Raw genomic sequence first — 26,898 nt, 5'->3', positions numbered from 1 at the left:
AGGATCACACCTTTGCTGGGAACTAGCGGACTAGGAACCTAAAGCTCAGGCACCCTCGTACTAAGTAGGTTGCCAAAATATATAGGGATGACCAGAAGTGGCTAGGGAAGGGCTTGGACATACAAGCGCTGGCCCTAAGAGGCTGAGAGTGAGCTGCACCTAAGAAGCAGGCCAGGAGGCCTATAGACCAGATATGACAGACGTGGACAGTAGAGAAACACAAGCAGCCAGAACTACCAAGGCCAGAAGGTGAGAAGCCAGACACCCGTGTCCACAGTAAGAAATTAGACAGTGGCCCCCACAAGGAGCCAGCCCAACACTATCATTGAAGAGATCATAGAAGATGTTGTTATGGCACATAAAAACCTTGTTGAAAAGGCTAACAAATAAACTATTTCAGGATATTCCTATCTTATAATGTTATGGCATATTGCTAGGATTTGCATAGCATTATAAACAGTAGGCTTCCACCTGCCAATCCAGAGAACAAAAGGATCAAAGTCCCTTCAGCTTTTTTTCTGCATAGTGGTGGTCCCCTCCATACCTGCACAGTGTTCCCATCTACCGTTGTGCCCCATCTGTTGTAGACCCAGTAGTCCGATGTCCACCAATATGCCTTGACTTCTAATGGTTAAAAACCCCTTTAATGATGGATGGTTCTTAGTGTATTAAACTACTTACAATGTATTCATGATTGTGTTTTTTTTTAATAGTAACACCATAAACTAATACGTCTAAAGAACAGTCCAGCTCAGCTTTTGCCACTTTCAGGATACACGGATATACAGAACAACACTCTGACAATAAGAATAAAAATGTTCTAGCATCCAATTAATTAAAATTGTAGGCTTTATGATTCCTCTCCATAAAATCCAAATGATTAGAAAAACACACTTTTCATGCTTTTTGGCCCTTCTCCGATAATTACTAGAGTATGATCCAGAGGAGGTTAAAAAGAACAAGAGCGGGCCTCAAACGCATTACAGATATGTTTTATTTATTTATTTTCGAATGCTGGAACATCTTCATTCTTATTAACATCCTAAACCCTAAAAGGAACACCTTGTCCACACCAAAACACACTATGCTACTATTGTTGCTTGTACGCTGGAAGGGGAAGCAATCCCAAATCTAAATATAAGAATCAGGCACAACCGTAGGAGCTTAGGGTAAAGGTGGAAATGTATAGATAACTCACATCAATTACGCTTTTGTCTGAAATGAGCCTAATATACAATGTAGGCAAAAGGTAAGAGTTTGTTGCAGTGTCAAGCTAGAAAAGTATACAATATGATATTTATTAAAGAATTTAGCTGTAGACAAATTGTCAACACCTTCCAAAAACCTAAAACTTCCAAAAACTTTGGTAAAATGAAGTACATTCAGAGGAAGAGAAGTTGAATCAAAGTTTTCCATTATGATCATTTACCAGGGAGCCATAAGGCTATTGGTCATAAGGGAATCTCTAAAGATGGTGTCTGGCACCCAACACTGTGTGTGTCATGGATCAGCGGGTGTGAACCCACTGTGCCACTGACTGGCTATACTCTGGACAGGTGTGTCTAAGCAACTACCTGGTTTTCACTAGAGCCTCAGATGGTGAGGCTAGACGAGCCATTAGGGTAGTTGCCAGTGGCTACTTCAGAGCAATCCCCGAGTCAGTTGAAGCTGATACAGGTGGACCAGGAGATACCTGGGTAGGTACCAGAAGTACACGCGTAGTCAGACAGACGGGGTCGTTATCAGGAGCAACAGTGCAGTACCAAAGGATAAGGCAGAGGCGTAGTCAGATAGGCAAAAGGTCAAGGCAGGCGGCACAGGTACAGGTCATGCAATCCGGGTTGGCAACAGGAGAGACAAGGCAAGTAGCCAGGTAACAGACGATAAGCAGAGTCCAGGAACGAAGTATAAATCAGGACTACACGAGAGTATCAGGAACCAGCAAACTCAAGGACCTTGACACTGAGGCATCTGGGAAGAGGACTGAGCCACTTAAATTCCTGCAGGAGAGCCAGGGTTGGTCAGCGAGGTAACCTGACCAAACCCACACAGCCCAGGGAGGGATGCGCTCTGCCTTTAGAGCAGTGTAACATGAAACCAGCTGACCTCATGCTATGTCCAGGGCTGAGTAGAAACTGTGGAGCGTAATCCTCAAAAGCACCGACCACAGGTCACAACTGAACACGGCGCCCGGGACTGCGGCGATAAGCGGGGGAACAGCGGCATATAGAAGCTGCTGTTACACTACCCCCCCTTCCGCCCCCTTTTTTTGAGTCCATGACAGGACAAGAAGCTTTTTATCAGGTCCAGAGCATGAATATTCTCCTCTGTCCTTGACCTCGAATGTCTCTTCCAAGTCTTCAGACACCGGAGTGGCCATAGACAGAGTTGTAGAGAAGCGGTTATGAACTACCAATTTGAGTAAGGATACATGGAAGGCATTGGGGACACGAATAGAGAGAGGTAGCCATAACTTATAGGTCACTTCATTGATTTTTTTCACAACTACGAAGGGTCCCAGGAACCTAGGGGCAAACTTGAAACTAGGAAAACTTAAATGGATGTTTCTGGAGAAGAGCCATACCTTATCTCCCAACGAGAACTGAGGCAGTTTTCTTATTTTCCTGTCCGCATTCGTCTTCATGCGGGTCACTCATTTATCGATGCAAATCTTGGTATCCTGCCAGATCTTAAAAAAATCCCTAAAAGAGGAATCTGCCGTAGAGATGTTGCAAACATAAAATTTTCCGTTCGCGATCGGCGAACGCGAATTTCCGCAAATGTGGCAAACGGGCGAACCGCCATAGATTTCAATAAGCAGGCGAATTTTAAAACCCACAGGGACTCTTTCTGGCCACAATAGTAATGGAAAAGTTGTTTCAAAGGGACTAACACCTGGACTGTGGCATGCCGGAGGGGGATCCATGGCAAAACTCCCATGGAAAATTACGTAGTTGACGCAGAGTCGGGTTTTAATCCATAAAGGGCATAAATCACCTAACACTCCTAAATTTTTGGAATAACGTGCTTTAAAACATTAGGTATGATATTGAATCGATCAGGTAGTGTAAGGGTTACACCCGCTTCACAGTGACAGACCAAACTCTGACAGACCAAACAACCCGTTTAACGCACCGCAAACAACCGCAAACAGTCCATTTGCACAACCGCAAACTCCCCATTTGCACAAGGTTGGATACCAAGCTAGCCATGTCCCGTTCCTTGTCCTCACTGACGTCATTGAAGGGTCCCTGAAAGGTGACAACAAGCCCCCTGGGACGCCTGCTGTGGTTGGTCTTCCACCTCCTCAAAGCCACCTTCCTCCTCTGACTCCTCTTCTTGAGACTCCTCTCTCTGCCTTGCCGCAGGTCCAGCAATCGACGACGACAAGGCTGCTTCTTGTGATGATGGTGACCACAACTCTTCCTCTTCATGCTCATCTACGGCCTGATCCAGCACTCTTCGCAGGGCATGCTCCAGAAAAAACGCATATGGGATGAGGTCGATGATGTTGCCTTGGGTTTGACTGACCAGGTTTGTCACCTCCGCAAAAGGACGCATGAGCCTACAGCCATTGTGCATGAGCGTTCAGTAATGCGGCCAAAAAATACCCAGCTCCGCAGAGGCTGTCCTCATGACATAAATTTTATTCCTCTATGTGTCAATCTTAGTGTAGTGATGACTGTGCTCGTGCGCACATTTGGGAGATTGCAGGCGATGGCAGTTTTTCAAAGCCTATGGTCGTGCTGAGGTAGTTCAGTGACAGTTAAGTGACCCAGAAAACAATGATTCTGCAGTGTGGGCCCAATGTTGGCCTAGTAGGCTTTAATGATCACCTTAGATGATCACAAAGAAAATTAATGTTTTTTCTATGCAAAATTATCCAGCCGATCGCTTTTGGTCTGTTCACAATGAAGCAACGACCTTATCATCTGGAGTGTGCCAACATTACCATTGCCAAAACACTCATAGAGGTGATCGCTTCATTGTGATACGCAAGCCCCTTCACCACAACAAGGTAACGATCACGAAGGGGAATTGACACATGTATGTGCCTTTTTTTTTTTTTGTTTCTGCAGCCACAGTGCAGCACCAGAGGCCAGAAAAATTAGGCATGTACACATGCCTGAAAAATTAGGTATTGTTGCAGCAGCTGCTGTTGATGTTTTCCAGGCAGAAAGTGCACTAAAACATTGCGGTTTGAATCATAGTTGGTGGCGGAGAAGTCACGCAAGTCATCCGGCATGCAGAGATTAAATACAGCAGCGTGTGGACCAAGCATCTCATCAGGCCTTTTTTAGTCAAATGCAACCCCACTGTCAGTCCCTTCGGGATCCTTGCCTCATTTATCTTAATAAAGGTGAGGTAATCTAGACTTTTTTGACCTAGGCGACTTCTCTTCTCAGTGACAATACCTCCTGCTGTGCTGAAGGTCCTTTCTGACAGGACACTTGAAGCGGGGCAGGCCAGAAGTTCTATCGCAAATTGGGATAGCTCAGGCCACAGGTCAAGCCTGCACACCCAGTAGTCAAGGGGTTCATTGCTCCTCAGAGTGTCGATATCTGCAGTTAAGGCGAGGTAGTCTGCTACCTGTCGGTCGAGTCGTTCTCTGAGGGTGGACCCCGAAGGGCTGTGGCGATGCGTAGGACTTAAAAAGCTCTGCATGTCCTCCATCAACAACACATCAGTAAAGCGTCCTGTCCTTGCCGGCGTGGTTGTGGTAGGAGAGGGATTACTTTCACCTCTTCCCCTGTTAGATTCCCGTTGTGCTGTGACATCACCATTATACGCTGTGTAAAGCATACTTTTTAACTTGTTTTGGAACTGCTGCATCCTTTCCGACTTCCGGTAATTCGGTAAAATTTCAGCCACTTTCTGCTTATACCGGGGGTCTAGTAGTGTGGCCACCGAGTACAGGTCGTTCTCCTTCAGCCTTTTTATTTGAGGGTCCCTCAACAGACATGACAGCATAAAAGACCCCATTTGCACAAGGTTGGATGCCGAGCTACTAATGTCCCGTTCCTCATCCTCACTGATCTCATTGAAGGTCTGTTCTTCCCCCCAGCCACGTACAACACCACGGGTACCAGATAAGTGACAACGAGCACCCTGGGATGCCTGCTGTGGTTTGTCTTCCTCCTCCTCAAAGCCACATTCCTCCTCTGACTCCTCTTTCTCAGACTCCTCTTCCAGCGTTGCCGCAGGTCCAGCAAGCGATGCTGATAAGGCTGTTTCTGGTGGGGATGGTGACCACAACTCCTCCTCTTCGTCTTCACGCTCATCTACGGCCTGATCCAGCACTCTTCGCAGGGCACGCTCCAGGAAGAAAACAAATGGGATGATGTCGCTGATGGTGCCTTCAGTGCGACTGACTAGGTTTGTCACCTCCTCAAAAGGACGCATGAGCCTACAGGCATTGCGCATGAGCGTCCAGTAACGTGGCAAAAAAATACCCAGCTCTGCAGAGGCTGTCCTAGCACCCCGGTCATACAAATACTCATTGACGGATTTTTCTTGTTGGAGCAGGCAGTCGAACATTAGGAGTGTTGAATGACAACGTGTCGGGCTGTCGCAAATCAAGCGCCTCACTGGCATGTTGTTTCGCCGCTGAATATCGGAAAAGTGTGCCATGGCCATGTAGGAATGCCTGAAATGGCCACACACCTTGCTGGCCTGCTTGAGGATGTCCTGTAAGCCTGGGTACTTATGCACAAAGCGTTGTACGATCAGATTCAACACATGTGCCATGCACGGCACATGTGTCAACTTGCCCAAATTCAATGCCGCCAACAAATTGCTTCCGTTGTCACACACCACTTTGCCGATCTCCAGTTGGTGCGGAGTCAGCCACTGATCCACCTGTGCGTTCAGGGCGGACAGGAGTGCTGGTCCGGTGTGACTCTCTGCTTTCAGGCAAGTCAACCCCAAGACGGCGTGACACTGTCGTATCCGGGATGTGGAATAGCCCCTGGGGAGCTGGGGGGGGTGCAGTTGATGTGGAGCAAGACGCAGCAGCAGAAGAGGACTCAGCTGAGGAGGTTAGCAAAGAGGAGGGAGTAGGAGGAGTAGAGGAGGTGGCAGCAGGCTTGCAGTCGTGGCGGTGTCACCAACTCCTCTGCAGAGCCACGCATTCCATGCTTGGCAGCCGTCAGCAGGTTTACCCAATGCACAGTGTACGTGATATACCTGCCCTGACCGTGCTTTGCAGACCAGGTATCAGTGGTCAGATGGACCCTTGCCCCAACACTGTGTGCCAGACATGCCATGACTTCCTTTTCCACAATAGAGTACAGGTTGGGGATTGCCTTTTGTGAAAAAAAAATTTGGCCGGGTACCTTCCACTGCGGTGTCCCAATAGCTACAAATTTTTTGAAGGCCTCAGACTCCACCAGCTTGTATGGTAAAAGCTGGCGTACTAAGAGTTCCGACAAGCCAGCTGTCAGACGCCGGGCAAGGGGGTGACATTGGCTTCTTATGCTCAAACATTTCCTTGACAGACACCTGACTGTGGGCAGATGAGCAGGAACTGCTGAAGGTGAGAGGCGGAGTGGCGGATGGTTGAGAGGGGGCAAGGAGGACAGCAGTGGTTGACGTGGCTGAAGATACTGGACCAGGAGGAGGATGGTGGCTTTGAGTTTGTATGCTGCTTGTACTCTTCATGTGTTGATCCCATAGGCGTTTGTGATTTGAGATCATGTGCCTTCGCAAAGCAGTTGTACCTAGGTGGGTGTTGGACTTTCCACAGGTTGCAAATGGCATCGCTGTTATCAGAGGCAGACACACAAAAAAAATGCCACACTGCTGAGCTTTGCAATGACGCCATTCTGGTGGTGGCAACAGCATGCGTTGATTGGCAAGCTGTCTGGCTGACCCCGGGTGCCGATACATGCTGTCTGACTGTGCCACTAGCTCCTTGCGACGACCTCCCCCTGCTTCCAACTCGTCTCCTCCTCCTCTCTGTCTCCCCATCTGAACTTTCCCCCTGTTCTTCTTCTCTTCGAGCGGGCACCCACGTGACATCCACGGACACATCGTCATCATCCTCATATAACAATATGTCCCATAGTAAAGGACGCGTTTCGGCTAAACTGCCTTTTTCAACAAGTAGATGTACATAGTGAGTAACACATATATATACACACATCAATGATTGAGGATAGAAACCTCCCTATGACGTCAACGCCCAAAAGGGGCGGTATATTCATGGTAACATAGTAACATAATCAAATCAATCAATCAAGAAGACGGCACAGGTATCAAAACACATATCAATAATTATTAAATGTTATTAAATACAAGTACAGCAGAGAAAATCCTTCATTAGGTAGTCGATGTCTAGAAAATAATAATACAGAATTAATACAATTAATTAATTAATTAATTAATACAAAAATTAATATTTGAAGGTAAACAAAAACCAACCTCAGATGTGCACAATTTCGTAATCTCTATTGAGACCCCTTGGATGTAGGGTATCTAGGGTATGGATCCAATAGGCCTCCCGGCGCAATAGTAGTTTTTTAATGTCACCCCCCCCCCCCCCCCCCCGCCTGGGTCTGGTGATCTGCTCTATAACCTGAAACTTCAATTGAGCAATTGTATGGTTATACTTCTCAAAATGGGAGGGAACTGGTAAAAGTAAATTCTTAGTCCTGATATTGGACTTGTGCTTTCCAATGCGATCTTTAACGCTCTGTATTGTTTCCCCAATATATAACAACCCACATGGGCATTTTATTAAATATATAACGTTGGCTGATTCACATGTGAAGAAGCCATCCACTGGGTATGTACGTCCAGTGGATGATGAATATTGGGCCCTTTGATTATATTAGAGCACTGGAAACAGTGCAGACACGGAAAAGTGCCCTTCCGCTGTGTAACCAGTACTCTCTGTTTGAGGGTACCACGAGTTCTCCCAATATCCGCACGTACTAGCTTGTCCCAATAACTTTGTTTTTTTTTATTACAAATAAGGGGCGGATTTTTGAATTCTTCAATCTGGGGGTATGCTTTTCCTAACAGATACCAATGTTTCTTTACAATATTATCCAATTTTTGGTTGAATGGATGGTATTTATGGATCAATGCCACTCTTGAGATTTTATCTGGTTCTTTTCCAGAACTACATGGGGATAACAATATGCACACCTTTTTGATTAATCAAACACTGATAACACCCGTTTTCTACGTGCTCTCTAAGGTGCATAAAACCGTAATTGACCCCCCAGTTCGCCCAATAGTGGCCTCAGTGGGATCCATTTTGTCTCCATTGGCAATAGTGCTTGAGAAGATTCTTACACCCTTGATAAGGGATATTCCATCTTTCTTGGCAGACACACAACATTTTTTAAACACTATTGCACAATTGGGTCCGGTTCCGCCAGACAGTTTGCTGGTGACGATTGATGTGGTCAGCCTGTATACCTCCATTGAACACAGTGGAGGTATACAGGCTGTTAAGTCATTTTTGGAAAGGAGTAATTATTCCATTATTGAACGTGAATTTTTTATACAGCTGCTTCACCTCGTCTTATATGAAAACTATTTCATGTTTGAAGATTCTTATTACCTGCAGAAACGGGGGACCGCGATGGGGTCGAATGTGGCCCCGCCCTATGCAAATGCGTATATGTCGAAATTTGAGGATGATTTTGTATACAACAGTGAATGGTACCATAACCACATTTTATTGTGGAAAAGATTCATCGATGACATTTTTTGCATATGGGCGGGGCCACATGAGACCCTAATGTCTTTCATCCTACATCTGAATCATGCGCGCACTGGTTTACAGTTCACAGTTACATGTGACAACCACACGGTTAGTTTCTTAGATACAAGGGTAATCAAGGATTCAAATGGTAACCTTTCCATTGATTTATTCCGTAAAGAGACAGACAGGAATAGTATCCTCCACTTTACCAGTGCCCACCCACCTTCTTTGAAAAGAGCAATTCCAAAGTCCCAGTATCAGAGGGTTAGACGGATTGTCTCTAATCCCTCAATACGGGAACTTAGAATTGAAGAAATGACCACGAGGTTTGAAGAAAGAGGGTACCCGCCATCAATCCTAACAAAAACCCTAAATGAATTAAAAACCCCATGTAGTTCTGGAAAAGAACCAGATAAAATCTCAAGAGTGGCATTGATCCATAAATACCATCCATTCAACCAAAAATTGGATAATATTGTAAAGAAACATTGGTATCTGTTAGGAAAAGCATACCCCCAGATTGAGGAATTCAAAAATCCGCCCCTTATTTGTAATAAAAAAAACAAAGTTATAGGGACAAGCTAGTTGTCACTACCAGAGCTTTGGGACGTTCTCACAGCTCTGTTTCTCCACCCCTGTGATGATTTCACTACTAGAGCTGGGAGGTGTTCTCACTGCTCTGTTTACTTTTGGTTTCCTTCCTCCCAGCTGTTCCTCATGCGTTTGATTTCCCTCTCTTTATATCACCCCTCCTCCTATTGTAGGGCGTGGATTATAGTTCTCATTTCAGTTGTAGCTCTTGCTTTAGTATCTTCACTTGTAGCTATCAGTTCACTGGACCTGTGTTCTGCTGCAGCAAGCACTCCGGATATTGCCAGCTGTCCTTGGATCCGTCTTCTCTGCGGCTGCAACACCTTCAGCTAAGTGTACAGACATTGTTGTGTACCTGATTATTTTCTGACTGGATCTGAGGTGGCCACGGTTCCCTCCATATACTGAGTAGAGCACCAGTGGCCGTGCCCCTTCCACTATTGTAGGGGTTACAGTGGTCATCAGTCTTAGGCACGTGGGCATGCCTCGTTCCGCCATTTGGATCCGGGCATGTGCTTTAGCAGCATAGGGAGAGCTTTGAGGGTCGGACAGGGGTCACCCTTTATCCTCCCTAGTTTGGGTCCGGTCAGTAGCTCTTTTACTGTGTATACTATTGTTGCTCACATACAGCCGTGACATTATAATCCACCAAAACCGTCCTTTTTTGACATGGATCCGCTTTCTGGCCTGGTTGACCGCATGCAGGGTCTTTCTTTGGAAGTAGCGGATCTCCGTCAATCTATGACTCAGCTTCAAGCATTGGGCTCTGCTCCGGCTCATGGAGTCTGTTGCGAGCCAAAGGTCTCACTTCCGGAAACGTTCTCCGGGGGCAGTGAGAATTTTGTTCGCTTCAGAGAGGCATGCAAACTCCATTTTTGCTTGTGTCCCCACTCCTCTGGTAATCAGGAGCAGAGGGTGAGGATTGTCATCTCCCTGCTCAGGGGTAATGCTCAGACTTGGGCTTTTTCGCTGCCATCAGGGGATCCCTCCCTTCGATCTGTGGAAAGATTTTTTGTGGCCCTGGGACAGATTTATGATGACCCGGATCGTGTTGCTCTGGCCGAATCTAACTTACGTGTTTTATGCCAGAACAAACTGTCTGCGGAGCTTTATTGTTCTGAATTTCGGAGATGGGCAGCTGATTCGGGTTGGAATGATGCTGCACTCCGGAGTCAGTTCTGTCATGGTCTCTCAGAGAGATTGAAAGATGCGTTTGCTTTCCATGAGAGACCAACGTCCTTAGAGTCTGCCATGTCATTGGCGGTACGCCTTGACAGGCGTCTAAGAGAAAGAAACGAGACCTCTCTGTCCAGCCATTGTCAGTCTAGGGGCAGTGGTGCGGACTCATTCAGTGTGCAGGGGCCTCATCCTGTCTCGCTCCCCTTTGAGGAGGAGCCCATGCAGCTAGGTTGACTTGCCCCTGATAAAAGAGGATTTAGTCCTCAGAGTATGGTGTGTTTTTGTTGTGGGGGCATAGGTCATTTGGCAAATGTTTGTCCGTCTAGGAGATTCTTGAACTGTACTAAGAGCGATAATAAGAGAAAAACCTCAAAAGGTAAATCATCAAGTTCTGCTTCATCTGCTACTTTGGGCAAAGTTGATGTAGGAATTGATGCTTTTCCTCTGACCTGCAGTTCCCGTTTTCTCCTGAGTGCCAGGGTGGCGCTAGAGAGCAAAGTCATTTCTTGTGAGATTTTTGTCGATAGTGGAGCGGCCGTCAATCTTATTGACACTCAATTTGTAGCCATGCATGGTTTTCAGGTTTGCACATTAGAAAAGGATATACCTGTTTTTGCTATTGACTCTTCTCCACTCTCACAGAGATCTCTGAAGGGCATTGTTCACAATATCCGGCTAGCTGTAGGTGACACTCATGTGGAGGATATATCTTGTTTTGTCCTTAACGGATTGCCTTCTCCTCTAGTTTTGGGGTTACCCTGGCTCACTAGACATAACCCCACTATTGATTGGCAAGGAAGGCAAATAAATGAGTGGAGTGACTTTTGTAGAGAGAATTGTCTCACAGCGACTTTTGCAGAGGTGTCTACTAAAACTGTGCCATCATTTCTCTCTGATTTCTCGGACGTGTTTTCCGAGAGCGGTGTTCAGGAGCTACCTCCTCACCGGGAGTTTGACTGTCCCATTAACCTCATTCCCGGCGCCAAGCTGCCAAAAGCTTGCCTCTACAATCTCGCACAACCGGAAAGAATCGCAATGCAAACCTATATCTCCGAGAGTCTCGATAAGGGGCATATTCGTCCCTCAAAATCACCTGTTGCCGCTGTTTTTTTTTTTTGTTAAAAAAAAAGATGGCTCTCTGAGACCTTGCCTAGATTTTAGGGAGCTGAACCGTATCACGATTCGCGATCCCTATCCCCTTCCTCTGATCCCGGACCTCTTCAGCCAAATTGTTGGGGCCAAGGTTTTTTCCAAATTGGATTTGAGAGGCGCGTACAACCTGTTCAGGGTCAGAGAGGGGAATGAATGGAAAACGGCCTTTAATACCCCTAACGGGCATTTCGAGAATCTCGTTATGCCTTTCGGCCTGATGAATGCTCCGGCCGTCTTTCAGCATTTTGTTAACAGTATTTTCTACCATTTAATGGGGAAATTTGTATTGGTGTATCTTGATGATATTTAGATTTTTTCCCCTGATGTTCAGACCCATCAGGATCATCTTTTTCAGGTTCTGCAGATTCTGCGGGAAAATAAATTGTACGCCAAGCTGGAGAAATGTGTTTTTATGGTATCGGAGATTCAATTTCTGGGTTTTCTCCTCTCTGCTTCTGGTTTTCGCATGGATCCGGAGAAGGTCCGTGCTGTACTTGAGTGGGAGCTTCCTGAGAATCAGAAGGCATTGATGCGCTTTTTGGGTTTTGCGAACTATTACAGAAAGTTCATTTTGAATTATTCCTCTGTGGTCAAACCCCTCACTGACATGACAAAAAAGGGGGCGGATTTTTCCTCTTGGTCGGAGGAGGCGCTTGCAGCTTTTTCTAAGATTAAAGAGAGTTTTGCATCTGCTCCCGTCTTGGTGCATCCCAATGTTTCCTTACCTTTTATTGTTGAGGTGGATGCTTCCGAGGTGGGTGTGGGTGCGGTTTTGTCCCAGGGCCCTTCTCCTGCCAAATGGCGACCCTGTGCCTTTTTCTCTAAAAAACTCTCCCTGGCAGAGAAAAACTATGATGTGGGAGATAGGGAGTTGTTGGCCATCAAGTTGGCTTTCGAGGAATGGCGCCATTGGTTGGAGGGGGCCAGGCACCCTATCACCGTTTTTACCGACCATAAGAATCTGGCATACTTGGAGTCGGCCAGGCGTATGAATCCGAGACAGGCCAGATGGTCTCTGTTCTTCTCCAGATTCAATTTTGTTGTTACATACCGACCTGGGATAAAAAATGTGAAGGCTGATGCTCTCTCTCGCTGTTTTCCGGGAGGAGGAAACTCCGAGGACCCGGGTCCCATTTTGGCGGAGGGGGTAGTTGTTTCTGCTCTATATTCCGATTTGGAGGCCGAGGTCCAGGCTGCCCAGACTGAGGCACCTGCCCGTTGTCCTTCTGGGAAGTTGTTCGTGCCTCCTGAGCTACGTCACAAACTCTTTAAGGAGCATCATGATACGGTTCTTGCTGGTCACCCCGGGAGTAGAGCCACGGTAGATCTCATTGCTCGGAGATTTTGGTGGCCGGCTCTTCGTAAGTCTGTGGAGGGTTTTGAGGCTGCTTGTGAGAGGTGCGCTCGCGCTAAGGTCCGGCCGTTCACGGCCTTCAGGTTCCCTTCTCCCGTTACCCATACCTTCCCGTCCTTGGACACACCTGTCCATGGACTTTATCACGGATCTTCCTCGTTCCTCGGGGAAGTCAGTGATCCTGGTGGTGGTGGACCGTTTTAGCAAGATGGCTCATTTAACGTACCTTTCCCTGGTTTACCCAATACTAAATCGTTGGCGCAAGCTTTTGTCGACCATATTGTTAAATTGCACGGCATTCCCTCTGATATTGTTTCCGATAGAGGCACGCAGTTTGTGTCCAGGTTCTGGAAGACTTTCTGTTCTCGCCTGGGGGTTCGGCTGTCCTTCTCTTCTGCTTTTCACCCACAGTCGAATGGTCAGACTGAGCGCCTCAATCTGAATCTGGAGACATATTTGCGCTGTTTTGTGGCAGAGAACCAGGAGGATTGGTGTTCATTTCTCCCTCTTGCTGAGTTTGCTCTGAACAACCGTCGTCAGGAATCTTCTGATAAGTCACCATTCTTTGGTGCATATGGGTTCCATCCGCAGTTTGGGACATTCTCGGGAGGGGCTCTTTCTGGTTTACCTGAGGAGGAGAGATTTTCCTCGTCTTTGTCTACCATTTGGCAAAAGATTCAGAGTAATCTTAAAAAAATGAGTGAGAGGTATAGGCGTGTGGCTGATAAGAGACGTGTGCCTGGTCCGGACCTGAATGTGGGTGATCTGGTGTGGTTGTCTACAAGAAACATTAAACTGAAGTTTATTGGGCCTTATAAAATCTTGTCAGTCATCAATCCTGTTGCCTTCCGTCTTGATCTTCCACGGGTTTGGAAGATACATAATGTATTTCACAGATCTCTCTTAAAATCATATGTCCAACCCACGGTACCCTCCTCTTTGCCTCCTCCTCCGATTTTGGTTGATGGCAGTCTGGAGTTTGAGGTTTCCAGAATTGTGGACTCTCGCATTGTCCGCGGTTCTCTTCAGTACCTCGTTCATTGGAAGGGTTATGGTCCTGAGGAGAGGATGTGGGTTCCGGTGTCGGACATTAAAGCCACTCGCCTCATCAGGGCATTTCATAGGGCTCATCCTGAGAAGGTGGGTCCTGGGTGTCCGGAGTCCACCCGTAGAGGGGGGGGGTACTGTCACTACCAGAGCTTTGGGACGTTCTCACAGCTCTGTTTCTCCACCCCTGTGATGATTTCACTACTAGAGCTGGGAGGAGTTCTCACTGCTCTGTTTACTTTTGGTTTCCTTCCTCCCAGCTGTTCCTCATGCGTTTGATTTCCCTCTCTTTATATCACCCCTCCTCCTATTGTAGGGCGTTGATTATAGTTCTCATTTCAGTTGTAGCTCTTGCTTTAGTATCTTCACTTGTAGCTATCAGTTCACTAAACCTGTGTTCTGCTACAGCAAGCACTCCGGATATTGCCAGCTGTCCTTGGATCTGTCTTCTCTGCGGCTGCAACACCTTCAGCTAAGTGTACAGACATTGTTGTGTACCTGATTATTTTCTGACTGGATCTGAGGTGGCCATGGTTCCCTCCATATACTGAGTAGGGCACCGGTGGCCGTGCCCCTTCCACTATTGTAGGGGTTACAGTGGTCATCAGTCTTAGGCACGTGGGCATGCCTCGTTCCGCCATTTGGATCCGGGCATGTGCTTTAGCAGCATAGGGAGAGCTTTGAGGGTCGGACAGGGGTCACCCTTTATCCTCCCTAGTTTGGGTCCGGTCAGTAGCTCTTTTACTGTGTATACTATTGTTGCTCACATACAGCCGTGACACTAGTACGTGCGGATATTGGGAGTACTCGTGGTACCCTCAGACAGAGAGTACTGGTTACACAGCGGAAGGGCACTTTTCCGTGTCTGCACTGTTTCCAGTGCTCTAATATAATCAAAGGGCCCAATATTCATCACCCACACACTGGACGTACATACCCAGTGGATGGCTTCTTCACATGTGAATCAGCCAACGTTATATATTTAATAAAATGCCCATGTGGGTTGTTATATATTGGAGAAACAATACAGAGCGTTAAAGATCGCATTGGAAAGCACAAGTCCAATATCAGGACTAAGAATTTACTTTTACCAGTTCCCTCCCATTTTGAGAAGTATAACCATACAATTGCTCAATTGAAGTTTCAGGTTATAGAGCAGATCACCAGACCCAGGCGGGGGGGGTGACATTAAAAAACTACTATTGCGCCGGGAGGCCTATTGGATCCATACCCTAGATACCCTACATCCAAGGGGTCTCAATAGAGATTACGAAATTGTGCACATCTGAGGTTCGTTTTTGTTTACCTGTGCATTTTTCTGTTTACCATCAAATATTAATTCTTGTATTAATTTCTGTATTATTATTTTCTAGACATCGACTACCTAATGAAGGATTTTCTCTGCTGTACTGGTATTTAATAACATTTAATAATTATTGATATGTGTTTTGATACCTGTGCCGTCTTCTTGATTGATTGATTTGATTATGTTACTATGTTACCATGAATATACCGCCCCTTTTGGGCATTGACGTCATAGGGAGGTTTCTATCCTCAATCATTGATGTGTGTATATATATATATATATATGTGTTACTCACTATGTACATCTACTTGTTGAAAAAGGCAGTTTAGCCGAAACGCGTCCTTTACTATGGGACATATTGTTATATGAGAATAAAACTCTACGAGCATTGAAGTCACGTCTGCTGGGATTTTTCTTTGAACTACACCTGGAACCGGTCGTATCCTGCGCGGCGTGCATCTCAGCGTGTGCCAGCCGATTTCTCTTCACATCGTCATCATCAACCGCTTCACTTGTATCTGACAACTCAGCAAAGGAAGCAGCAGCGGGTACAACATCATCATCATCACACCGTACGTCCATGTGTGTAATGCTGCCTGACTGAGACATATCCCTGTTATCTACATCCTCTGGCAATAATGGTTGCGCATCACTCATTTCTTCCAACTGATGTGTAAATAACTCCTCTGACAGATCAAGTGAAACAGCTGTGGTGCTAGTGTTGGTGGTGGCGGCAGGCAGGCGAGTGGTAACTTGAGAGGTGCCAGAAGCTGAGCTGGAGGAGGATGGTGCGTCAAGGTTCCGAGCGGAAGCTGTAGAAGATAGGGTGTCCTGTGTTAGCCAGTCAACTATGTCCTCAGAACTTTTCGAGTTCAGGGTACGTGGCCTCTGAACACTGGGCATTATTCTAGGGTCAATGGAAATCACAGCACTACGACCACGACGGCCCCTGCGGGGTGGCCTGCCTCTGTCTGTCATTTTTTTTTCGATTTGTGGTACTTTGCGTGCAAGCTACTGTGCCACCAGATATGAGTGGTGGGCACTGGCAGTAGTGGGCACAGTACACGCTGTGGGCCTGACACACACGCTGGCAGGCAACTGCAATTATATTACAGTGAAAAAATTGTTTTATTGTTTTAAATGCAAGCTACTGTGACACCAGATATAAGTGGTGGCACTGGGCACTGGCAGTAGTGGGCACAGTACACGCTGTGGGCCAGAAACACACGCTTGCAGGCAACTGCAATTATATTACAGTGAAAAAATTGTTTTACTGTTTTAAATGCAAGCTACTGTGACACCAGATATGAGTGGTGGGCACTGGCAGTAGTGGGCACAGTATACGCTGTGGGCCTATCTATTTCTCATTAATGCAATTATCTAGTCAACCAATCACATGGCAGTTGCTTCAATGCATTTAGGGGGGTGGTCCTGGTCAAGACAATCTCCTGAACTCCAAACTGAATGTCAGAATGGGAAAGAAAGGTGATTTAAGCAATTTTGAGCGTGGCATGGTTGTTTGTGCCAGACGGGCCAGTCTGAGTATTTCACAATCTGCTCAGTTACTGGGATTTTCACGCACAACCATTTCTAGGGTTTACAAAGAATGGTGTGAAAAGGGAAAAACATCCAGTATGCAGCAGTCCTGTGGGCAAAAATGCCTTGTGGATTCTAGAGGTCAGAGGAGAATGGGCCAACTGATTCACGCTGATAGAAGAGCAAAGTTGACTGAAATAACCACTCGTTACAACCGATGTATGCAGCAAAGCATTTGTGAAGCCACAACACGCACAACCTTGAGGCGGATGGGCTACAACAGCAGAAGACCCCACCGGGTACCACTCATCTCCACTACAAATAGGAAAAAGAGGCTACAATTTGCACGAGCTCACCAAAATTGGACTGTTGAAGACTGGAAAAATGTTGCCTGGTCTGATGAGTCTCGATTTCTGTTGAGACATTCAAATGGTAGAGTCCGAATTTGGCGTAAACAGAATGAGAACAAGTATCCATCCTCTCATGGCTACTTCCAGTAGGATAATGCACCATGTCACAAAGCTCGAATCATTTCAAATTTGTTTCTTGAACATGACAATGAGTTCACTGTACTAAAATGGCCCCCACAGTCACCAGATCTCATCCCAATAGAGCATCTTTGGGATGTGGTGGAACGGGAGCTTCGTGCCCTGGATGTGCATCCCTCAAATCTCCATCAACTGCAAGATGCTATCCTATCAATATGGGCCAACATTTCTAAAGAATGCTATCAGCACCTTGTTGAATCAATGCCACTTAGAATTAAGGCAGTTCTGAAGGCAAAAGGGGGTCCAACACCGTATTAGTATGGTGTTCCTAATAAATCTTTAGGTGAGTGTATATTACAGAGAGAAAAAAAAAAGCAGACTGATGTACTAGCCCTAAAAAAGGCTTTTTGGGGTGCTGTCAGGACGCTGTCTTTACAGCAGATCAGATGAGTCTTTGAGGACTGGAGTGGACACAGAACACTGGCCTAGCTAACGATTTCCCTATTAAATCAGCAGCAGCAGCAGCACTGTCCCTGCTCTCACTAACACTGCAGCTTCCGAATGAATCTAAGATGGATGCTGTCCTTGCTTTTTGATAGGAGGTGGGAGGGTCTGGGAGGGAGGATATGCTGCTGATTGGCTGGAATGTGTCTGCTGACTGTGAGGTACAGGGTCAAAGTTTGCTCAATGATGACGTATAGGGGGCGGACCGAACATCGCATATGTTCGCCCGGTGCGGCGAACACGAACAAGCGATGTTTGCTGGGAACTGTTCGCCGGCGAATAGTTCGGGACATCTCTAATCTGCTGCTGGTACCCGAGAAGATATAGGAACAGGGAGATGAGTACGAGGATGCTGTTCAAAAACGGCAAAGAAAAGAGATGACCCCGTATACTCACTAGTATGGTTATTGTAGGAGAACTCTGCCCAAGGTAACAACTGTACCCAGTTGTCGTGTTGAGCTGAAATAAAATGCCGAAGGTAATTCTCCAATATCTGTTTGACCCATTCTACTTGCCCGTTGGTTTGGGAGTGATAACCGGAGGAGTCCAGGTCAACTTCTAGCAGTCGGCAAAGAGCTCTCCAGTAGTGTTGAACAAACCCGAACTGTAAAGTTCGGGTTCGTACCGAACTTTACGATTTTTGGTACCCAGACCCGAACCCGAATAGGTTTTCTGGGGAGAGTGATAATTTTGTTCGGTTCAGAGAATCTTGTAAACTGTATTTTTGACTGCGTCCGCTCGCCTCTGGGGATGAAAATCAAAGAGTGGGGATTATTATTTCTCTGCTGAAAGGTGATGCTCAGTCCTGGGCCTTTTCTCTACCGATCGGTTCCCAATCCTTCCGATCGGTGGATGAATTTTTAAGAGCCCTGGGCCTTATTTATGATGACCCAGATCAAGTTTCTGTGGCCGAATTTAAGCTGCATAGTTTGAGTCAGGGAGAATGTTCTGCAGAGTCATATTGTTCTGAATTTAGGAGATGGAGTTAATCCGTTTGTTAGTTAGGTGCACGTCATATACCCATTTATTGCGTGAAGTACACCTGTACTGCATACGTGACAGGGGAATTGATATAGTTAATCCATCTGTTAGTTAGGTGTACGTCATATACTCATTTATTGTATTTATATACGCACTTTTCTTCATCCTTAACACTAAACACTGGGGTACCGCAAGGCTGTGTGTTGAGCCCTCTCCTTTACTCCCTCTTCAAAAATGACTGTAAACCTATTCACAATACCAATACCATTATAAAATTTGCAGATGACACGACCGTGATAGGCCTAATCTCCAACAATGATGAAACAGCCTATAGGAAAGAGGTTGAGAACCTAGAGAGATGGAGTAAGAACAACAACCTCATACTCAATACCAAGAAAACAAAGGAGCTAATTCTGGATTTTAGGAAGAAGAAACAAAATGGACACCATCCCATTAGCATTAATGGTGGAAACGTGGAGATAGTTCAAAGTTTCAGATTCTAGGGAGTTCATATTAGTCAGGACCTGTCATGGATAAAAAACACAACAGAAATTACCAAAAAAGGCCTTCAGAGGCTTTATTTTCAGAGGAGTCTGAAAAAAACAACAACTCCCAAAACAGCTGCTAGTCAATTTTTACAGGTGCACCATAGAATCTGTTATCACATACTGCATTACAGTGTGGTTCTCCGGCTGCTCTTCTGAGGACAAGAAGACTCTCAAGCGCATCATCAGAATGGCTGGCAGAATCACTGGTACTCGCTGCAGCAACAGGGCAAAAATTATCTGCGGGGATCATGGGCGTCCGCAGAAATTTTTCCGGGGGGGGCATAATTTTATTGACATCCATGCTCTGCTTGTTTCTGAGTATGTAATGAAGGGGTGGGGCATATTCATCATCACAAAGTATAATAACTTATGAGCTGTGCAACGTAATGGAAAAGCTTAAATGGATATTATAAGTGCCAGGAATACAAAGTTGTATCCACATTGTCATATGTAACTTACAAGCAGATGGTCTGCAGAATACCAGGCCTACCACCAGTATTACTCCTTCATATACCGCCTGCCTGGTCACCCTGACCAGGCGGGCAGGCGGTATATGATTGAAGGGGCAATACTGCCTGGTATATGGACAGCAGAGATGGCATCCTCTGGGCAGTACTGTCTATGGTCATCCTTCAACAGCACCCTGACTGCCACCTGCTTGGCCTGGCTCTCATGGCACTTCACTGCCTGCTGCTTGGCTATCAGTGACTCACCCCACACCTAACACTCAGGGTCAGGGAGTGACTCAGTAGTCACACTGACACTGACTGACTGTGACTCACTGATAGCCAAGCAGGTGGCAGTCAGGGTGCTTGTGAAGGATGAATTGACCATAGACAGTACTGCCCAGAGGATGCCATATCTGCTCTCCATATAATACCAGTATTGCCCCTTCATATACCGCCTGGTCACCCCACACCTAACACTCAGGGAGTACTCTCATCAATAAAAACAATAATAGGTTTAATCGTGGCTGGCCCACACATCTGGTTCATCAATCAGTTTGGAGATTTAATTTGTGGACGTTCATTCAGAAGAAACTGTATACTGTGTGGCACAGTGTAGGCTATATGTGTATAACATAAATATATTTCACATGAAAACTTACAATTACTTGACTTGGCCCTTGGGGATCTCGGACACCACTTCCACACTTTGGCCGGGGGCTCAGCGGAGCTGATGTTGTGTTTTATCCTAATGAGAAAGATTTCATAATAAGGATTTGGAGAAGGGGCAGAGGAATAGCAGAGCAGGGAGAGGCTGGTGCTGCTACTAGGGGGTCATACCATGGGGGAGTAATAAAGCCCACCATAATGCCCCCCAGTAGAAATAATTCTACTTATATTAGACAGTGCAAAAAATACCCCCTTGTAATGCCCCCAGTTGAGCTAATGTTCCCATAGTGCCACCATAATGTACCAGTATAAAATACCCCTATATAGTGCCCCCAGTAAATGCCGCATAGTGCTCCTCTCCCCCCTTCCTCCTAGTGCCCCCATAAATGCCGCATAGTGCTCCTCTCCCCCCTTCCTCCTAGTGCCCCATAATGTACCAGTATGAAAATGCCCCTATATAGTGCCCCAGTAGATGCCCTAAGTGTCCCCTATAATTTGCAAGCATAAAATACCCCTTCTTAGTGCCCCCCATAGATTACCCAATAGTACTCCTCTCCCCCTTCCCCATAATACCCACCATAATGTGTCCCAGTATAAAATACTACTGTACAGAGCCCTCAATATAACATACCACTTCTTTGTAGCCTCGCCCTCAGTAGATGCCCCTATAGTGCCCATCAATAATGTATTGGCAAGAAGTGCCCCCATAGTGCCCCCCAATAATGTGCCAGTAAGAAGTGACCCCATAGTGCAACCTAATAATGTGCCAGTAAAAAGTGCCCCCAATGATGCCCCCCCCCCCCGGGCTCCGGCCTTAATGTCACATTTCTCCCCCTCCATGTCACGTGACCCGTCATCACCCCCTTCTTTTTACATCACCCCCTTCTTTTTACATCACCCCCTTCGCGTCACATTATTTCTCCCCCCCCATCCATCATGGCAGCACACTTCCCACCCGTGACCCCCCCCCCCCCCTGAATGGCACATTTCTCCCCCTCGGGCTCGGGCCCCTCCATGGGCCAGTGTCAGCAGCACATCTCTCCCCCCCCAGGCACATTTTGTCCCACTCCATCTCATGGGCCAGACCAGTGGCAGATGGATCCCATGTCTGCCACTGGTCTGGCCCATGAGATTCAGTGGGAGAAATGTGCCTGGGGAAGGGAGAAGAGATGTGCTGCTGACACTGCCATCATCCACCATGTCATCATGATCCATCCACTTGTTGTTATGTACTTATGTTATGATTTATCTTTCTTTTTCTTTGTACAATATAAATTCCTGTAATAACGTTAACTTACTACTTCTGTGACTGTTGGACAGTTGGAATAGGAAACTTCACTTGGAACTTGTTGTTGGAGCCGTTACCGAACTTGGCTCAGGGTCAGTGACAGGCAGACAGGCTCTACTCTGGGGGCGGAGCTCACTGGCAACATCACGTTCACGTCACGTGCCTGTGCTGTGCGGCAGCTGTGAGCCTGCGGCACGCTCCAGCAGCCACTGTCTGCAGAGTCTAGAGACAGGCAGGCCAGGCAGCGGAGCTCAGAGCGGCCGCGGGCCCCGCCCCCTCCTCACTCTTTCAAGCCGGGTGTGCGCTTTCACTCAGTCAGTGCTGTTGTTAGTCGGTCGGCGGCCGCCCGCAACATAATAGTAGTAACTTACTTAAGTAGTACTGGGTTAGTTTGCGGCACCGGGGGGGCCCTGCGGACGCCCATGGCGGGGATCCAACTCACCCCGGCCACAGCCTTTTCATTCCCCTACCCTCTGGTAGGCGTCTTAGAGCCCGACATGTCCGCACCACTAGGCTGAAGAACAGCTTTTACCCCAAAGCAATCAGTCTCTTAAATGCTCAGAGACTATTGCCCCTTCCTAGGATAGAAACTACCAGAGACTGAAAGTGACTGCTGCATTCATGAACCCATGATGATCTCTTGTCTGCAGTGGTGTCTGAATCAGTGTGTATATATACTCATAAGCACTTCCTACTTTGCTCTTGCTATATATATGCTGTGAACTGTGAATAGTAATGCTTTCTAGTGCAATGTTTTGTTTTGTTTTCTACCGTAGTGTAATGCTTTAGTTTAAATGTCAGTTCTTGTTCCTCTGTCCATGGCATCTAGGACTGCTCCAAACAACATTTCATTGTATTGTACATTGTATTGTACAGTGACAATAAAGGCATCTTATCTATCTTATCTATTGCGTGAAGTACACTTGCACTGCATACATGACAGGGAAATTGATATAGTTAAACCGTCTGTCTGTTAGGTGCACGTCATATACCCATTTATTGCGTGAAGTACACCTGCACTGCATACATGACAGGGAAATTGATATAGTTAATCCATCTGTTAGTTAGGTGCACGTCATATACCCATTTATTGCGTGAAGTACACCAGCACTGCATACATGACAGGGAAAATAATATAGTTAATCCGTCTGTTAGTTCAGTGGATGACCTCAAAGAATAAGGAGAGCATCAAATAACGGATGTGGCCCTGTTCATGGTGCTGCTATGGTTGGTGGAGCTCCTGTTGCAGGAAGAGGACGTGGTCAATCTGAGCCAGCTACACGCCCAAATGAAACACCTTCCTCAGGTGCACGTAGGCTACAAAACGTTCAGCATTATTTTGCAGGCCCGAATACCGGTGTACGAATGGTGAGGCCAGAACAAGTAGAGGCAGTAGTAGATTGGGTGGCTGACAGTGCCTCCAGTTCCTTCACATTGTCTCCCACCTGGTCCCCTGCTGAAAGTGCATAATTGGCACCTGAGCCCATGTCTTTCACCTCACCCCCTTGAAAATCAGCCAAGCAGTCTGAGCCACAAGTCATGCAGCAGTCTCTTATGCTTTTTGATGACTCTGCTGGCAGGGTTTCCGAGGGCTGTCCACATAGCCCTGCTCCAGAAGTGGAAGAGATAGAGTGCACTGATGCCCAACCACTTATGTTTCAGGATGTGGACATGGGAGGAACACCACGGCACATCTCTTATGATGATGAAACACAGGTGCCAACTGCTGCGGCTTTCTGCAGTGTACAGACTGGCAAGCAGGGCAGGGGTGAAGAGTGGGTGGAAGATGATGTGGAGGATGATGAGGTCCTAGACCCCACATGGAATCAAGGTCATGCGAGTGACGTGTGCAGTTCGGTGGAAGAGGTGGTGGTCTCACAGCACCAGTCGCACAGCAAAAGAGGGAGCAGTGTGCAAAAGCAGAGTTGCAGTCCCCTAGCCAGTACACCTGCTACTGCCCACCGCACCCAGGGACTGAGCACACCAAAGCCAGCTCCAAGTGGCAGTTCTTCAGACAATGTGCTGATGACAAAACGCGAGTGGTTTTCAAGCTAAGCAATCAGAGCCTGAAGCTAGGCATAAATGTTCTAAACCTGAGCCCCACTTGCATGACCAGGCATCTAAATGCAAAGCATGAGCTGCAGTGGGGTAAACACCTCAAAAACCGCAAAAGATCTCAGGCTCCTCCTGCTCCCTCTTCTGCTGCAGTCTCGGCCTCTTCCTCCCCCCTCTAGAGCACACCTGCCACCCCACAAACAGAGGATGTGGCAGCAATGCCACCACGTCCGTCATCGTCACCAAGCATCTCCACAATGTCCCATGGAAGCATTTAGCTGTTCATCTCCCAAACACTGGAGAGAAAGAGGAAGTACCTGTCACGGCAAGTTGGGATAAGAGGAACACCAAGTAAACAAACAGCAACAGGCAAACAGACTAGGCCCCAAAGCTAGGGAGGAGGGAATGGTAACCTCCTTACAATCCCTGAGCCTCTCACTGACTGCTGACAGTATGAGCAAGTCCTGATGGTGAACGAACTCATACGCTGGAACCTAAGCTTTGCTGACACTGAAGCAAATCCTAACTTAGGGAATGGGGAATTAGACAGCAGTACCTTCCACCGTGAAGGGACCAGCGTCTCCCTGAGACGAAGAAGCAACACACAGACCTTAGCGTAACTTTTGCAGCCTCTCTGACTAGTAGTTATAAAATTATATCTTTATTATTCACTCTTTAAAAAAAAACATATATTTCTTGGGAATTGGCTTAAAATTCCTCAGGGAAATCAGGGTTCGGGATCTGTCTCCTGTTTAATGTATGATGTGTATTCTGATTGGACTTCCCAGGGCAGAATATCAGACCACCCCTCGAGTCTCCAGACTCTGCAAATTCACTTTGTCTAACACTATCTAGATACAATTTCCCACTATGGGGTCCCTACCTCTAAATCCCTGAACTAAAATCTATTCCTGATTGTGGACAATCTCACGTTCATTAAAATGACCCAGGCATGGATACCACAGGACTTGTCCGTACAATAGACAAGTATACTCGCCGCACTCAGCCATTGTTATACTCCAGCGCACTTTCTCTTTTTTTTCCTTTTTATATTTCCCAATGTTTTGGGGCCTTCCTAAATTTATTAAAAAAAATAAAATTAAAATAAACAAAAAATACAAAAATAGTGTTGGCTACCTCCTCCTCCTCCTCCACCACCGCTTCCATCTACACCACCACGTCCTCCTCAACCCCCTACTCCACTGTGACCCTCGCCTCCTAGTTCGAGATCATTATTTTTTACATTTTTTTTTATTCTATGTTATTTTTATTCATTTCCCTATCCACATTTGTTTGCAGGGCAATTGTCCTGCTCTTACCCCAATTTTGCTTCCTTTTTCTACCCTCTAGCCCGATCTATGACTTTTTTAAAGCCATTTAAGTGCCACAAAGTTCAGGTCCCGATTGATTTCAATGGGGTTCAGGGTCAAGTTCGGGTCCCGAACCTGAACTTTGCGGCAAAGTTAGGCCGAACCCAGCGAACCTGAACTTCCAGATGTTCGCTCAACCCTACTCTCCAGAGCTTGGAGGTAAACTGGACTCCCCGATCAGAAACAATATGCCCCGGTAAACCATGCAGATGAAATATATGTTTTATGAACAGTTTAGCAAGTTCCACAGCCAATGGCAATCCAGTCAAAGGAATGAAGTGCGCCATCTTGGAGAAGTGGTCCAAACCCACCCAAAATCACGGTACATCTGGGCAAAGATGGCAGATCTGTAATAAAGTCCATGGCAATGTGTTGCCATGGAGCATCAGGAACAGATAGTGGTAACAACAGACCAGTGTCACTATGGTTATGCAGTTGCCAGCGGCCAGGTTGGTTGGTTTGCCGCAGGTGAGGGCTGTGAGCTTGTTGCCTCACGTGTGGTTGCCGCTGGCAACATGATGTTGTTGGCAGTGTAGCAGCCTGCGCTGGTTGCTAGGCGACTCGCTGTCAATGCATGCGGTTGCCTCAGTTTACCTGTGTATGGGGCTCTGTTGGTTCACCACTCAGGTATTTACTGTATAGCTTTTCTATGTCTCTTTTCATGTCATATACTTATGCACTTTGTCATTTTCTGCACTATGCACTTTATATCTTGGCATGTATTGTATTTCATTCTGATCTAGGCCTGTCAGCCTTGGCTAGGTTTTATATATTTGATGTTTGGCTTTGCGATATACGTACACGTTGTAGGATATTTGTATCATTCCTCCAGCCTTGATATGTTCTGTTATCCAGTGGTGCTCCATTATCTTCAGTGCTCCCCACTTACCATTGTATTGTCTTTTATGTGCATTTTAATACATTCTTGTCTCTTGTTGAGACTATAATAAAGTTTACATCCATTATTATTTGTGCTAGCCTTGTCTCTCTTTTTTGGTGTTACACTGTGTTTGTATGTGTGCACTTTCCCTGTTTGGTGTGCACTGGGCTTTAGTTGTGTGTGTGCATTTCCCTTTAAGTGGCTTCACTACCCTGTCTGGTGTTGGAAGGGTTAACTCCCTTCCTAGTGTGTCTGAGTGGGTGTGGCTGCTTGGGCTATTTAGCTTTCTCTGGAGACCTGTACCTGAGGGGTACTCTAGCCATGTTGTATGCTGGAGTCATCCTCCTGGTCTTCTTATCCCAACTGTCCAGTGATGGCCACCCTTGTGGTCATAAGTAATGTTTAGATGTTAAGATTATTGTCACGGCGGGCGTGCACTCAGTCTAACAGATAACGCACCAACCAGGCTCTGGGCTAGAGACAGGGGAAGGTTCACCTCCTAACTAATTCCTGACCTCTTTCCCTGCACTGCTCAGTCCACCTACAGACCTTTAAGGTAGGTATGAGGTGTCCCCGTGCCTGGGCTGACAAAACCCTGAATTCCCTGAGATGGTGAAGTGGGGAAATAGGAGCAACCTGCTCACACAGAACCTGGATGGGATAGATGACACAAAACAACCAAACTTGAAATAACACTTATCTTCCTGAGCTGGAATAGACAGCCAACCTTCCTTCCTAGCTTCCAAGACCACAATGATTAGTATAATCCGCCCAGAGCACTGGGCTGG

This window comes from Bufo bufo, chromosome 3 (assembly GCF_905171765.1).
Source record: "Bufo bufo chromosome 3, aBufBuf1.1, whole genome shotgun sequence".
Lineage (NCBI taxonomy): Eukaryota > Metazoa > Chordata > Amphibia > Anura > Bufonidae > Bufo > Bufo bufo.
The sequence above is the reverse complement of the archived record's forward strand: the minus strand, read 5'-3'. Positions refer to the sequence as shown.